Genomic DNA, 13,283 nt, shown 5'->3' on the forward strand with positions numbered 1-13,283 from the left:
TTTCTCCTCGACGACAAAATTCTTCGTTAGGCCTATATGAGATTTTTTTCTCCTCGACGCCAAAATTCTTCGTTAGGCCTATATGAGATTTTTTTCTCCTCGACGCCAAAATTCTTCGTTAGGCCTATATGAGATTTTTTTCTCCTCGACGCCAAAATTCTTCGTTAGGCCTATATGAGATTTTTTTTCTCCTCGACGCCAAAATTCTTCGTTAGGCCTATATGAGATTTTTTTTCTCCTCGACGCCAAAATTCTTCGTTAGGCCTATATGAGATTTTTTTTCTCCTCGACGCCAAAATTCTTCGTTAGGCCTATATGAGATTTTTTTTCTCCTCGACGACAAAATTCTTCGTTAGGCCTATATGAGATTTTTTTTCTCCTCGACGCCAAAATTCTTCGTTAGGCCTATATGAGATTTTTTTTCTCCTCGACGCCAAAATTCTTCGTTAGGCCTATATGAGATTTTTTTTCTCCTCGACGCCAAAATTCTTCGTTAGGCCTATATGAGATTTTTTTTCTCCTCGACGCCAAAATTCTTCGTTAGGCCTATATGAGATTTTTTTTCTCCTCGACGACAAAATTCTTCGTTAGGCCTATATGAGATTTTTTTTCTCCTCGACGCCAAAATTCTTCGTTAGGCCTATATGAGATTTTTTTTCTCCTCGACGCCAAAATTCTTCGTTAGGCCTATATGAGATTTTTTTTCTCCTCGACGACAAAATTCTTCGTTAGGCCTATATGAGATTTTTTTTCTCCTCGACGCCAAAATTCTTCGTTAGGCCTATATGAGATTTTTTTTCTCCTCGACGCCAAAATTCTTCGTTAGGCCTATATGAGATTTTTTTTCTCCTCGACGACAAAATTCTTCGTTAGGCCTATATGAGATTTTTTTCTCCTCGACGCCAAAATTCTTCGTTAGGCCTATATGAGATTTTTTTCTCCTCGACGCCAAAATTCTTCGTTAGGCCTATATGAGATTTTTTTCTCCTCGACGCCAAAATTCTTCGTTAGGCCTATATGAGATTTTTTTTCTCCTCGACGCCAAAATTCTTCGTTAGGCCTATATGAGATTTTTTTTCTCCTCGACGCCAAAATTCTTCGTTAGGCCTATATGAGATTTTTTTCTCCTCGACGCCAAAATTCTTCGTTAGGCCTATATGAGATTTTTTTTCTCCTCGACGCCAAAATTCTTCGTTAGGCCTATATGAGATTTTTTTTCTCCTCGACGACAAAATTCTTCGTTAGGCCTATATGAGATTTTTTTCTCCTCGACGCCAAAATTCTTCGTTAGGCCTATATGAGATTTTTTTTCTCCTCGACGACAAAATTCTTCGTTAGGCCTATATGAGATTTTTTTCTCCTCGACGACAAAATTCTTCGTTAGGCCTATATGAGATTTTTTTCTCCTCGACGCCAAAATTCTTCGTTAGGCCTATATGAGATTTTTTTCTCCTCGACGCCAAAATTCTTCGTTAGGCCTATATGAGATTTTTTTTCTTCTCGACGACAAAATTCTTCGTTAGGCCTATATGAGATTTTTTTCTCCTCGACGCCAAAATTCTTCGTTAGGCCTATATGAGATTTTTTTCTCCTCGACGCCAAAATTCTTCGTTAGGCCTATATGAGATTTTTTTCTCCTCGACGCCAAAATTCTTCGTTAGGCCTATATGAGATTTTTTTTCTCCTCGACGCCAAAATTCTTCGTTAGGCCTATATGAGATTTTTTTTCTAATGTGAAACCGAGAAAAACCCATGCTTTTTTAAATGGAGATTTTTTTGTTTTCAGTGGTCAAATCCATTTTCGGTTGTCATGACCAATCGAATGGGTAGTGCAACGTCTCCTTTTGGGAAATTTCATCTCTCATATAGGTCTACATTACGGCCGATTTTGTTTAAAGTCAGGCGTAAACACCTCGGGTACTCTCCTGGTTAGTATTGCTCATAATCCACCTACACGCTCTAACAGTAAGCTCCTCCCCCAAATGAAAATCAAAAGGGTTTCTCATTGGTTCCCTAAAGTTGAAATAAATTATTCCTACTGAATTGGCTGCCCAACTGCAATTATTGGAAAACTATCTCAACCGTGTAACTATAGTTCCGTTTTCTGTCAACAGAGGTCACGACGCGTGTTGAAGTAGGCGGGGCCTGAGTAATAAGTAGTAGATGATGCCTCTAGAATCCAAACGTGTGTTCTTGATGGTTTTTCTTGATCCGTGTTTGCTTTTTACAAAAAGTTTCCCTCTGATTTTTCAAAAGAAGTATCCGAAGAAAAAATAGTGCATAGAGAAATACATTATATTGCGAGTTTCTATTAATAATAAGTTGATTTTATAAATAAGTACATATCACTATACCTGGTTTAATTTTAATATTTGACATTATCCCGCGAAATAATACACCTGGTAAAGTTTGAGCCGTGATACACATTCGCGATTTGGAATCTTCATCGAACCTGCAAAGTTACATGTTTCAATTTAACGACCTATCGATAATTATACAATCTTCGGGTTATACAAACCTGTAATTAGCCTTTTCAATGTACATAGTCACCTAGCGGTCAACGCGAGAAGTTCACAAACTAATGGATTTTCGTCTGCTAAGCAGACGATTTGCTATTATTGAACGCAAAAAGGGTCTTCTTAAGCCGACGATTCGCTAATATTAAACGTATAAAAAGTCTTCTTAAGCAGACGATTTCCTATTATTAAACTCAAAAGGGGTCTTCTTAAGCAGACGATTTCCTATTATTAAACTCAAAAGGGGTCTTCTTAAGCAGACGATTTCCTATTATTAAACTCAAAAGGGGTCTTCTTAAGCAGACGATTTCCTATTATTAAACTCAAAAGGGGTCTTCTTAAGCAGACGATTTCCTATTATTAAACTCAAAATGGGTCTTCTTAAGCAGACGAGTTGTTATTTTTAAACGCAAAAAAGGTCTTCTTAAGCAGACGATTCGCTATTGTTAATCGCAAAAAGGGTCTTCTTAAGCCGACGATTCGCTATTATTAAACTCAAAAAGGTCTTCTTAAGCAGACGATTTGCTATTATTAAACGCAAAAAGTGTCTTCTTAAGCCGACGATTCGCTATTATTAAACGCAAAAAAGGTCTTCTAAAGCAGACGATTCGCTATTATTAGACGCAAAAAGGATCTTCTTAAGCCGACGATTCGCTATTATTAAACTCAAAAAGGGTCTTCTTAAGCAGACGATTTCGTATTATTAAACGCATAAAAAAGGTCTTCTTAAGCAGACGATTTGCTGTTATTAATCGCACAAAAATTCTTCTTAAACAGACGATTTGCTGAACATTATTAAACGCAAAAAAGGTCTTCTTAAGCAGATGAAAATCCAGCAGTTTATGAACTACTCGCGTTGGCCGCTACGAGTCTTTATGTAAAATGAAAAGGCTAGTTTCAACATTTTTATCAAACCCCAGGTGAAACGACAATTTTTACTTGCCACGAACGAGCTTGTTAAAAACCCGCTAAAGGTGAACGCTGCCCCGGGTCAGTTACACTAGCGTGTAAGAATGGCCTGTCACCTTCTTCGAATGCCTCCTAACAAAATCTCTAACCGCCGTCTTTCGGTGTCTGTTGGAAGTATAAAATGAAGAACTTGGTCGAGCTTTTTCTCTTTCTCGGATAGAGACAGCGGCGCAATTGTGGAAGGAGAGGTCAGGGGTCAGGGGACAGGGGCTTAGATGAAGTGCCTGGATTTTTTCCAAACGATTTAGCTTTGTTAAATGGTGGACTTGCTCGATTTAACAGGGCCAACTTGGCATTGAATGAGCCGACTATAAGCGACCGCCCTCGAGAATGGCTCATTACATTTCTTTCCGATGCGGTTGCCAACGCGTTTCGATTCTTTCTGAAAAACGATTCGACCTTTTTCGACTATTCTATAGAGTGTTAGCTTTCAACGTGATTTCAACTGTGGATTTATTGATAGAGAGTTTCGACCAAATTCCCCCTCGAAAACGAGTCTTCAATCGTCCGGATAAAATCTTCTTCAAAATTACTGACGTGTTATTTTCTTGACGATAAATTAGATCCAAAAATGCGTTTTATGTTTCAAATTTGGAACCTATGGTATCTCACGAAACAATTTTAGCAACTGACATAGAGACTTGTGGCTTACATTAGTAGACAAGATATAAATCTTATTTTAGTTTCATTATTTCTTTAGATCCTAATTTCCTACCATTTTAAAGGTTTTAAAACGTTTGAGCCTTTGATCCCTAACACGTTTTTTTTAAATTATTTTCTAACGATTTACAAATTGTAAAATATCCTGCAGGTAGAATATGTAGCTTTAGAGATATAGTTTTGGTTATTCAACAACTTAACTAATAAAATATTAAATTTTTAGAATTTGCAACGTTTAATAAAGAAATTTTGTTTGATGTCGAAAATTGTAATCATAATTGCATCGTTTTGGATTTAGCTAAAACCTTTATTTCAATTGAAAGGGCCAACATAAACTTGTGTTAACAAACTAAATTTTGATCTAGAAAAATTATGAAGTAGTAAAATAATATTTTTTTAAATTAGTTCTCAGAAATAATCCAAAAATAAAATAATTTAAACTGTAAGTTTCTTCATTATTTTACGCCAACTTCTGTTTTTAATAAACTTTTTTGTAAGTTTCTAATTTTATCTAATTGATTTTTAGGATTAAACATCAAACGGAATGTCCTAAGTTCATTACAGTTGAATCTAATCCCAAAATTTGATTAAGAACAAATTTGGAAAGGAATATAATTTACAAACTTCGTAAAACATTGATAAAGAAAAACCGTACTATTTCTGCAAATTATTATTTTCTTCAATTTTAAAGGGTCATGTCATATTAGACATGTTAAGGTTAACGGGCAAGGGAAACTTACACAGCGCCCAGTTCGTTTGCGGAACTTATGAGAAGCATAATATTATCTAGATAATGCAAAATGTGTGTTCGATGCTTAAGCAACCGTTCTCGCTTTAGTACAGATATAATTCGATAGATGGCAACCTTAATTGATGCCTGTCTGCTTGGTTGCTCAATTATTAGGCACTTCACCGATTGGAGAATGGATTATATTAAGGACGTTTGCCTATGATGGCCAATGCCGACTTTATAGTAATCGCTACCAATAATTCTTTTCTACGAATTATTCCAACGAATGGAATTATTTCGACGAATGGAATTATTCCGACGAATGGAATTATTCCTACGAATGGAATTATTCCAACGAATGGAATTATTGCGACGAATGAAATTATTCCGACGAATGGAATTATTCCGACGAATGGAATTATTCCTACGAATGGAATTATTCCGACGAATGGAATTATTCCTACGAATGGAATTATTCCTACGAATGGAATTATTCCAACGAATGGAATTATTGCGACGAATGAAATTATTCCGACGAATGGAATTATTCCGACGAATGGAATTATTCCTACGAATGGAATTATTCCTACGAATGGAATTATTCCTACGAATGGAATTATTCCGACGAATGGAATTATTCCGACGAATGGAATTATTCCGACGAATGGAATTATTCCGACGAATGGAATTATTCCGACGAATGGAATTATTCCGACGAATGGAATTATTCCGACGAATGGAATTATTCCAACGAATGGAATTATTCCAACGAATGGAATTATTGCGACGAATGAAATTATTCCGACGAATGGAATTATTCCGACGAATAGAATTATTCGTATGAAGATAATTATTCCGGCTAATAGAATTATCCCTACTATTGGAGGTTTTAATACCATCCATTCAAAACTTTATCTAACTCCTACCAAACTAGGAAAATAATAATAATGATAAATATACGATATCTGATGGTAAACTCATATGTCTTTTAAAATTTATTTCGCCAACGAAACTATTAAATGGAAATTTTTTATCCAGAAGCCAAACGCAACCCAACCTGTAAAATGTGACTTTTAAATCAATAAGGAGGACCGTAATTCAGATTAATAGACTCTGTCTGTTTCCGAACAGAATGAAAATTAAGTGGAGGGTCTGAAAAATAACCGCTCTTTCTAAAATACAGAAACATAACCCTTAAAAACACATTTCATAATACGAAGCCCATCAGAATGATAAACTCCCTTTGCTCCTCGAGAACATTACTATCTTAGCCCCCGTAATGAAATATAGATGGCGCCTCGGAACGGATTTCTAAGAGGGGGGGGGGGGGGGGAGTAGCCGCGGACACCGAAGCTTAACGGGAATTTAATTTTCGTGATGGAAACATAGGACGGCGGAGTCTAATTCGGCGCACCTTTTACCATTCAGATTTGCGAAAGGCGGAAGTAGTTGGGAAAATTATGAAAGCGCTCCCAGATAAGGACGAACATTCCAATTGCGCAAATGCAACGAACACTTTTAATCGGAGCCCGGCTACATTTACCCATCATGCATCGCAGTTCGTTTTATAGTAATTGTTTTCACTCGAATATCACTGGATAACGCATTAAAGAGCATTTTTGGAAATTTGATTTTAAACGCTGAGAAAGTAATTTGCTTTTGGAAATATAATTTGGAAATTTTAGATTAAATGCCAAAAAGGAGCCTTTTTGAAAATGTACTTTTAAATTGCTATAAAATACTATTTTGGAAAATGTACTTTTAAATTGCTAGAAAATACTATTTATGTAAATTTACTTTATATTGCTAAAAAATTACTTTTTTTTGAAAATGTACTTTTAAATTGCTAAAAAATATTATTTTTTAAAATTTAATTGAAATTGCTAAAACATACTGTTTGAAAATTTAATTTTAAATGCTGAAAATTAATTTTTATTTTGATAAATTTAATTTTTTAAATGTTTGTAAATTTAATTTTTTAAATGTTTGTAAATTTAATTTTTTAAATGTTTGTAAATTTAATTTTTTAAATGTTTGTAAATTTAATTTTATAAATGTTTGTAAATTTAATTTTTTAAATGTTTGTAAATTTAATTTTTAAATGTTTGTAAATTTAATTTTTAAATGTTTATAAATTTAATTTTTTAAATGTTTGTAAATTTAATTTTTTAAATGTTTGTAAATTTAATTTTTTAAATGTTTGTAAATTTAATTTTTTAAATGTTTGTAAATTTAATTTTTAATACTAAAAGGAGTTTTTATAAATTTAATTTTTAATACAAAAATGATTATTTTTTATAAATTGAATTTTTAATACTAAAAGGATTTTTTTATAAATTGAATTTTTAATACTTAAAGAGGATTTTTTTATAAATTGAATTTTTAATACTAAAAGGATTTTTTTATAAATTGAATTTTTAATACTAAAAGAGGATTTTTTTATAAATTGAATTTTTAATACTAAAAAGGATTTTTTATAAATTGAATTTTTAATGCTAAAAGGATTTTTTTATAAATTGAATTTTTAATACTAAAAGGATTTTTTTATAAATTGAATTTTTAATACTAAAAGGATTTTTTTATAAATAGAATTTTTAATACTAAAAGGATTTTTTATAAATATAATTTTTAATAATTAAACAACATATATATAAAATGAAATAAAATAACTCGACAACGAATTTTTCTTGTGCACATTTCATTTTATATATATATTTTGCGCAAGTTACTTGCTAACTCTTAACAAATAAATTAAACAACATTTTTGATCAATTTCATTTTTAATAATTAAACAACATTTTTCGATCAATTTAATTTTTTAAATTAAAATATAAAATTTAATGTTAAAAAGTAATATTTTTATTAAATTTAATTTTTAATACTAAAAAGTAAATTTTGTTGATAATTTAATTTTAAATTCGAATACTTTGAAAATTTAAAAGTATTAATATTTTAACAAAATTGAAATTTAAAAATTAAAAATTTTCGAAACAAAATGCACTGTAAGAGCAAAATGAGACATCTTGTATATAGGCTATTTGTATAATTTTTCAATTTTAATTTCGCGCTTTTTGGGTAATTTGATGGTAAGCCTCTTTTTTTTAATAAAAGACCCTCCTGGGTTGATGTCGCGTGAAAAATTATACCCGTGCATATGTTCTTTCTTGCATAAAACCGTTCTTTTTTAAAATAATTTCATTATTTTTGGTAGTTAAAATGTTTATAACTATAGTTGACTTTAAAGGGGCATTAAATTAAAATTTAAATTATGGTACCTATAATTAAGTTCTAAAGTGCGCTGCAAAACCAACCTGGCGCTGTGTGTAACTTGCAGTTAAGGTCCTTAAGGACGGTTAGGAATCTTAGACAGATTTTTTTCACTTGAGACCAAGGCCTATTAAAAATGCTTTAAAAAAATATGACACGCTTCGACAAAATGATGATTAATAATTAAATAAAATTAAAATCCACTATACCCAGTTGCAATCTTAGAAAGGGAAAAAAAACTTCAACTATACTCGAACTCACTGTTACTAGAGTCTAATGCCGCAGTCGCCGATATTTTCTCTGGCGCTAAAACGCCGCCGATAAATTTAAATCCCGCCGCCGAATTTTCTACGTAGTTTATTTTTTTCCTTCAAAATCATTTTTGTTCTTTATTTCCAAATTTTCAAAAGGGCGGGAGAAACTTTTGACCTTTCACGCCACCGCCGCCGAAAAAATTTCACGCCGTCGAGAAGTTCTGAAATATCGGCGCGCCACACCGCCGCCGGGTGATTTTCTTGAAACGCCGCCGCCGACCCAAATAAAATCAGCGAAATGTTCTTACTGTTATCTTCAACCACTACCAAAGGCGGGGATTGTTCGACCTCCGCCGAAAATATAGTTCGCTAAATAAAGTGATCTATGTTAAATATCATTATATTGGAGTTAGGTGAAATTTATTGTCTTCTTCTAATATGAAGTAAGAGCTTGAAAGGGATTGTAAGAAAATTAGTATTTTTATAAAAAAATTTTCCCACTTAAAATTTGAATTTAAAGTTAGTACATCAACCACCTTCCATCATAATCACATTAAAAACTCTTAAGGAAGAGAATTTTGAGTAAAATTTAGTCTTGTGCTCAAAATGTTATTTAAAATTTAAAGGGGAACGGTCAAGCTATAACCAGTTAGATAGCCCTATTGTCCATATAAAACTAAAATTTATGGCGAAAACCGCATCAAAAAATATTGAGTGGTTAATTTTTAATAAAATAAAGAAATTTCGGGAAATCGAAAAGCGCGCGTCCGCCGCGACACCTGGTGAGAAGTTGGTGAGACAGAAAAACAACGTAAAAGTGCGCGCTGCTGAAGACGCGAAAAATTTGTTTCGCACGCGCGGCGCGTTCCAGTTATAAGAGACTTAAGCCTAAATTGCGCGATAATAAAAGTTAGGATAGTTCGCAAATCGCTCATACGGGGTTAGGGGCGCTAAGATGGCGGGGAAAATTCAAACCCAAACACCCGGCGTTATTTTTCGTTTCAATTTTAGTGTTAGTATATTGAACGTCTTGTTAATCTTTTGATACGGAAATAAGGCCATATTTGGAAAAGCTTGGCCGTTCCCCTTTAAAAACTGGAAGAGGACTAAAGCCATCTTAATGTTTGTTAATGTTAAATGCTGACCGTTTTGGGGTCTCAGGTAACATTGAAAACCCGAAAATATTGACATCTTATTCCTTACATCTTAAAATCTTTTCCAAAATTATATTAGAATCAATTAATTTGTATCAATTTATTTTAATAATTTTCACCAACAATATGCTAGTTCGAATTAGCCAAGGTATAGTTTTTCGTCTATGTCGAGCCCCTTTAAATTTTAGTTTCAGTTTTTCTCTGGAATATGGCTGCTTGCATAGCACATGTGTCTTGCAGCGAGCCAGCTTCCAGTGAAAGACAGAATAAACTTTTAAGACGAGGCTTAGGAAAAAACGTTAAATGTCAATCTGAAGAAGCAGACTAATTACGTCATTACTTTGCTACGTCATCTTTTTTCTTCTTTAAACTAACTGCTTCTAACTTTTATTTTCTAATCAATCTCCATTTAGACCTATTATCTGTACCCTATTAATTGTTCTTTTTCTAATGATAATTGATTGGCTGGTTCGATCGTCGGAGAGACCAAATTCGATTGCCGAATGACGTTTCAAATGAGTCTTCATTCAAAATTAGCAATTTCCTTTTCAACCACAAATTGTTTTTCAGTTGTTTGTAATTCGCATTTCACTTCCTGAGACTAAGAACTCATTTCCTGTACTTATACCATAAGCAACATAATACAAATAAGTACATCAAATGATAATTTTCTTAGAGAAACGTTTTTCGACATTGACACTCTCGGCAAGTGAACTGACAAGGAGACTACCCGATGTGGTTATCACCGATTTTTTTGAAACTCGGGGGTTAGGTAGACCTTATGGTAGTATGAAAATTTCCAAAGGGAAAAGTTGCAATGGGCTTTAATTTTCCCAGGGCAACCGAAAATGTTTTTAATAGTTATTCAATAACTTTGATAATTTTGGATAATTGTCATACTTATTGGAATTATGTAATAATAATAATCAGCTAGGCTAATACCCAAAGCCCCACCTTAGGCCTAAGTCATCAAGCGACTTTTAAAGCCATTAATTCAGGTGGCCGGGGTTACAATGCGTAGGAGGGTGGTGGCAAGCCCTGCATGCTACGTGAGCCAACAGCTCCCTACACTAACTATTACCGTTAACCTCTACAAGTTTTTATGGAAGGGGAAACCGAAGAGCTCTAGGGAAAAGCCCTTGTTAATTATGATATTACAAAGAATTGTTATTATACTACTTGTGATATTACAAAGAATTGATATTATGCTACTTGTGATATTACAAAGAATTGTTATTATACTACTTGTGATATTACAAAGAATTGATATTATGCTACTTATGATATTACAAAGAATTGAAATTATGTTATTTATGGTTGTACGAATAATGCAAATGAAACGCAAGAAACGCCAAAGATGAGATTTTTCTGATGTTTGAAATGACCTGATCTTTTATTTTATACGTTGCTCAAAGTTTAGTAAAAAAACTTTTTTGAACTGTAATTTTAATTTCAATTTCTTTAAATCGTTATATTTTCAAAATTAATATTTTTAAAGGTATTTGTCATTCTTATTTATTGTTCTAAACTAAGCATTCTTGCAAATCTTGAAAGAACAGCAAAGACCATTCTCACTTATTTCTGGTTCCAAAAAAATCGTCAAGTTGACAAAAATCTTGCCATTCTTGCAGAATACATTTCGCCGTGACGTTTCCCCGAGGTAAGCATTGATGACTCGAAAACACGTTTAATTTAAAGAATGAATTATAAAAAGTGTGCCAGTAACAAAAAGAAAGTGAAAACAGACTGTAAATTTAAATTTGGAATATTATCAGAGCAAAATTATTGTAATTAACAATATTTTTACGTAGAGAGTGACACAAAGTTATTGCGTTTTTAATTAAATTTTATACTTATTGAAAAGCTAAATATTTAAGATTTGTAAATAAGGCATAAAAAATCGAAATTAAAGCATTTTTGCTTTAATATTACCTAAGTTTTCTTTATTTAATTCTGCGCGTGATAACCAAATAAAAAACTCGATCGGTACAGCAAAGCGAAATAACGGTTTGTCACATTGGAATATTCACAAAGAAGTGTCAAAAAGAATATATTATCATTCCGTTTTCCCATAGACCCAATTGTAAAACGCAATTACTAAATTGAGCGCAAAATCGCAAATACCTCCGTACAGTAGAAAGCTTACCGGAAGTGAACCCTTGGCAACAGCGTCTTGAGCTTCAAAGACGACTTCCGCATCTCTGTTGTTGGCGGCTCTTTAATACCTGAAGCGCTGGACGCGACGGCCAATACTTCAGCTGGAGCGATTCGCGCGGAAGCTTTCGCGTCAGAATGTTCTTTTAAGCCGGAGCCTAGCTTGGCGCGGAAAGAAATCGCGCGCGAATGACTCTGCTTTGGGCCCAAAAAATTCCCCGTCCTCGCTACTATCCACTCCCGACAGTTCAAGGGCCGTTCCCGCTCCCGCCGCACGATTTCCGATATTTTAGTAGAACACTACCACCGTGTAGAGGGAAAACTTCTACGGAGGTTTTTATAGGATTTTCATCCAGATTTCCCTTAGATTTAGCCGTTTTTAAAGCTCAAAGATCTGATCGTGTGGAATGTGAAAAATTTAAAGTAGAAATTTATGCCCAATACGTACAATAGGAGAAATCTTTCCTACTTATTCGGAAAATACATTGGTCTATTTTTGATCTAACAGCGCCTGTAAAAGTGTTCTACTCGCATTACACCCAAGTTCAGGGAGAAGTTAATTTACAGTGAATGAGTTCATTTACAGAAAATCTTTTAAATATTTTTCAAAAATAATGAGTAGTTACATAAGTGTGACACTTCCTATTCTACACATGCAAAGGTTTTATTGAGTGCTATTCATGAGACAGACTGCATTACGGGCTTCGTCTGGCGTCCGCCTTTGACCGCGCCTCGCCAGGGGGAAATTTTCTTCTTGTGATAACGTCACTCCGTTACTAGCTCTCAGTAAAATATTCCCCAAAGTGACAAACTTATGGAACAATATTATAGACTCATGGTAGTTACTGTTTAATAATCATATTGGCAAAAGTGACATAATTACCAAAAGTGTGTCAATCGGACCTATTTCTGAATGAATGTTACGAGCGAAATAAAAGTTTACAAAATTAAATATTGATTAATAATGTATTGGAAAGTAATGAAACTTAAGTTTAAGATCTTCTAAAGTTAGTATATTATTTTTTGAAGGATTTTATTTATTACATATAATATTATACAATATAAACCTATATTTACAATTTTTTACCATTATTCACCATAATTTACCATATTTACCACCATTTACAATTATTTACCACTATTTACCATTATTTACCACTATTTCCCATAATTATTTACCACTATTTCCCATAATTATTTATCACCATTTACAATTATTTACCACTATTTACCACTATTTACCATTATTTACCACTATTTCCCATAATTATTTACTACTACTTACCATTATTTACCAGTGGTATACACAATATTTGAAAAAAGTGGTACTTTTGGAACAATGCTATTTTGATAATTTGCACGAAAATAGAGTAGAGTTTGGCGAATAGCGAGTCTTAATCAATATCCAACTAAATCATTTTCAAAAGCTAAATTTTCCCACTTTAAGTTTTTCTAGAAAAAGGATTTTTAACTAAATTAAAAATAGGACAATTTGTGGGGGGTACCAACCCTAACACTGTGCTCTCGAGTGAAATAGGGAGGGTACCCCTGTACCATTATTCCGCCACTGATAGTTCGG

The 13,283-nt window shown here is 33.2% G+C and overlaps 1 protein-coding gene across 1 annotated transcript in view; it reads right to left on the reverse strand.

Moving 5' to 3' along the window:
* Window positions 1–11,894, reverse strand: part of LOC149921218 (uncharacterized) — an 83,153-nt gene extending 71,259 nt beyond the window's left edge. Inside the window, exon 1 of the mRNA XM_090162574.1 lies at window positions 11,697–11,894. The gene's annotated coding sequence lies outside the window, so the exon portion shown is untranslated. The remainder of the gene's footprint in view (window positions 1–11,696) is intronic.
* Between the last annotated feature and the right edge of the window lie 1,389 nt (window positions 11,895–13,283).

Source organism: Leiobunum rupestre, chromosome 11 (assembly GCF_980474605.1).
Source record: "Leiobunum rupestre chromosome 11, qqLeiRupe1.1.hap1, whole genome shotgun sequence".
NCBI lineage: Eukaryota > Metazoa > Arthropoda > Arachnida > Opiliones > Sclerosomatidae > Leiobunum > Leiobunum rupestre.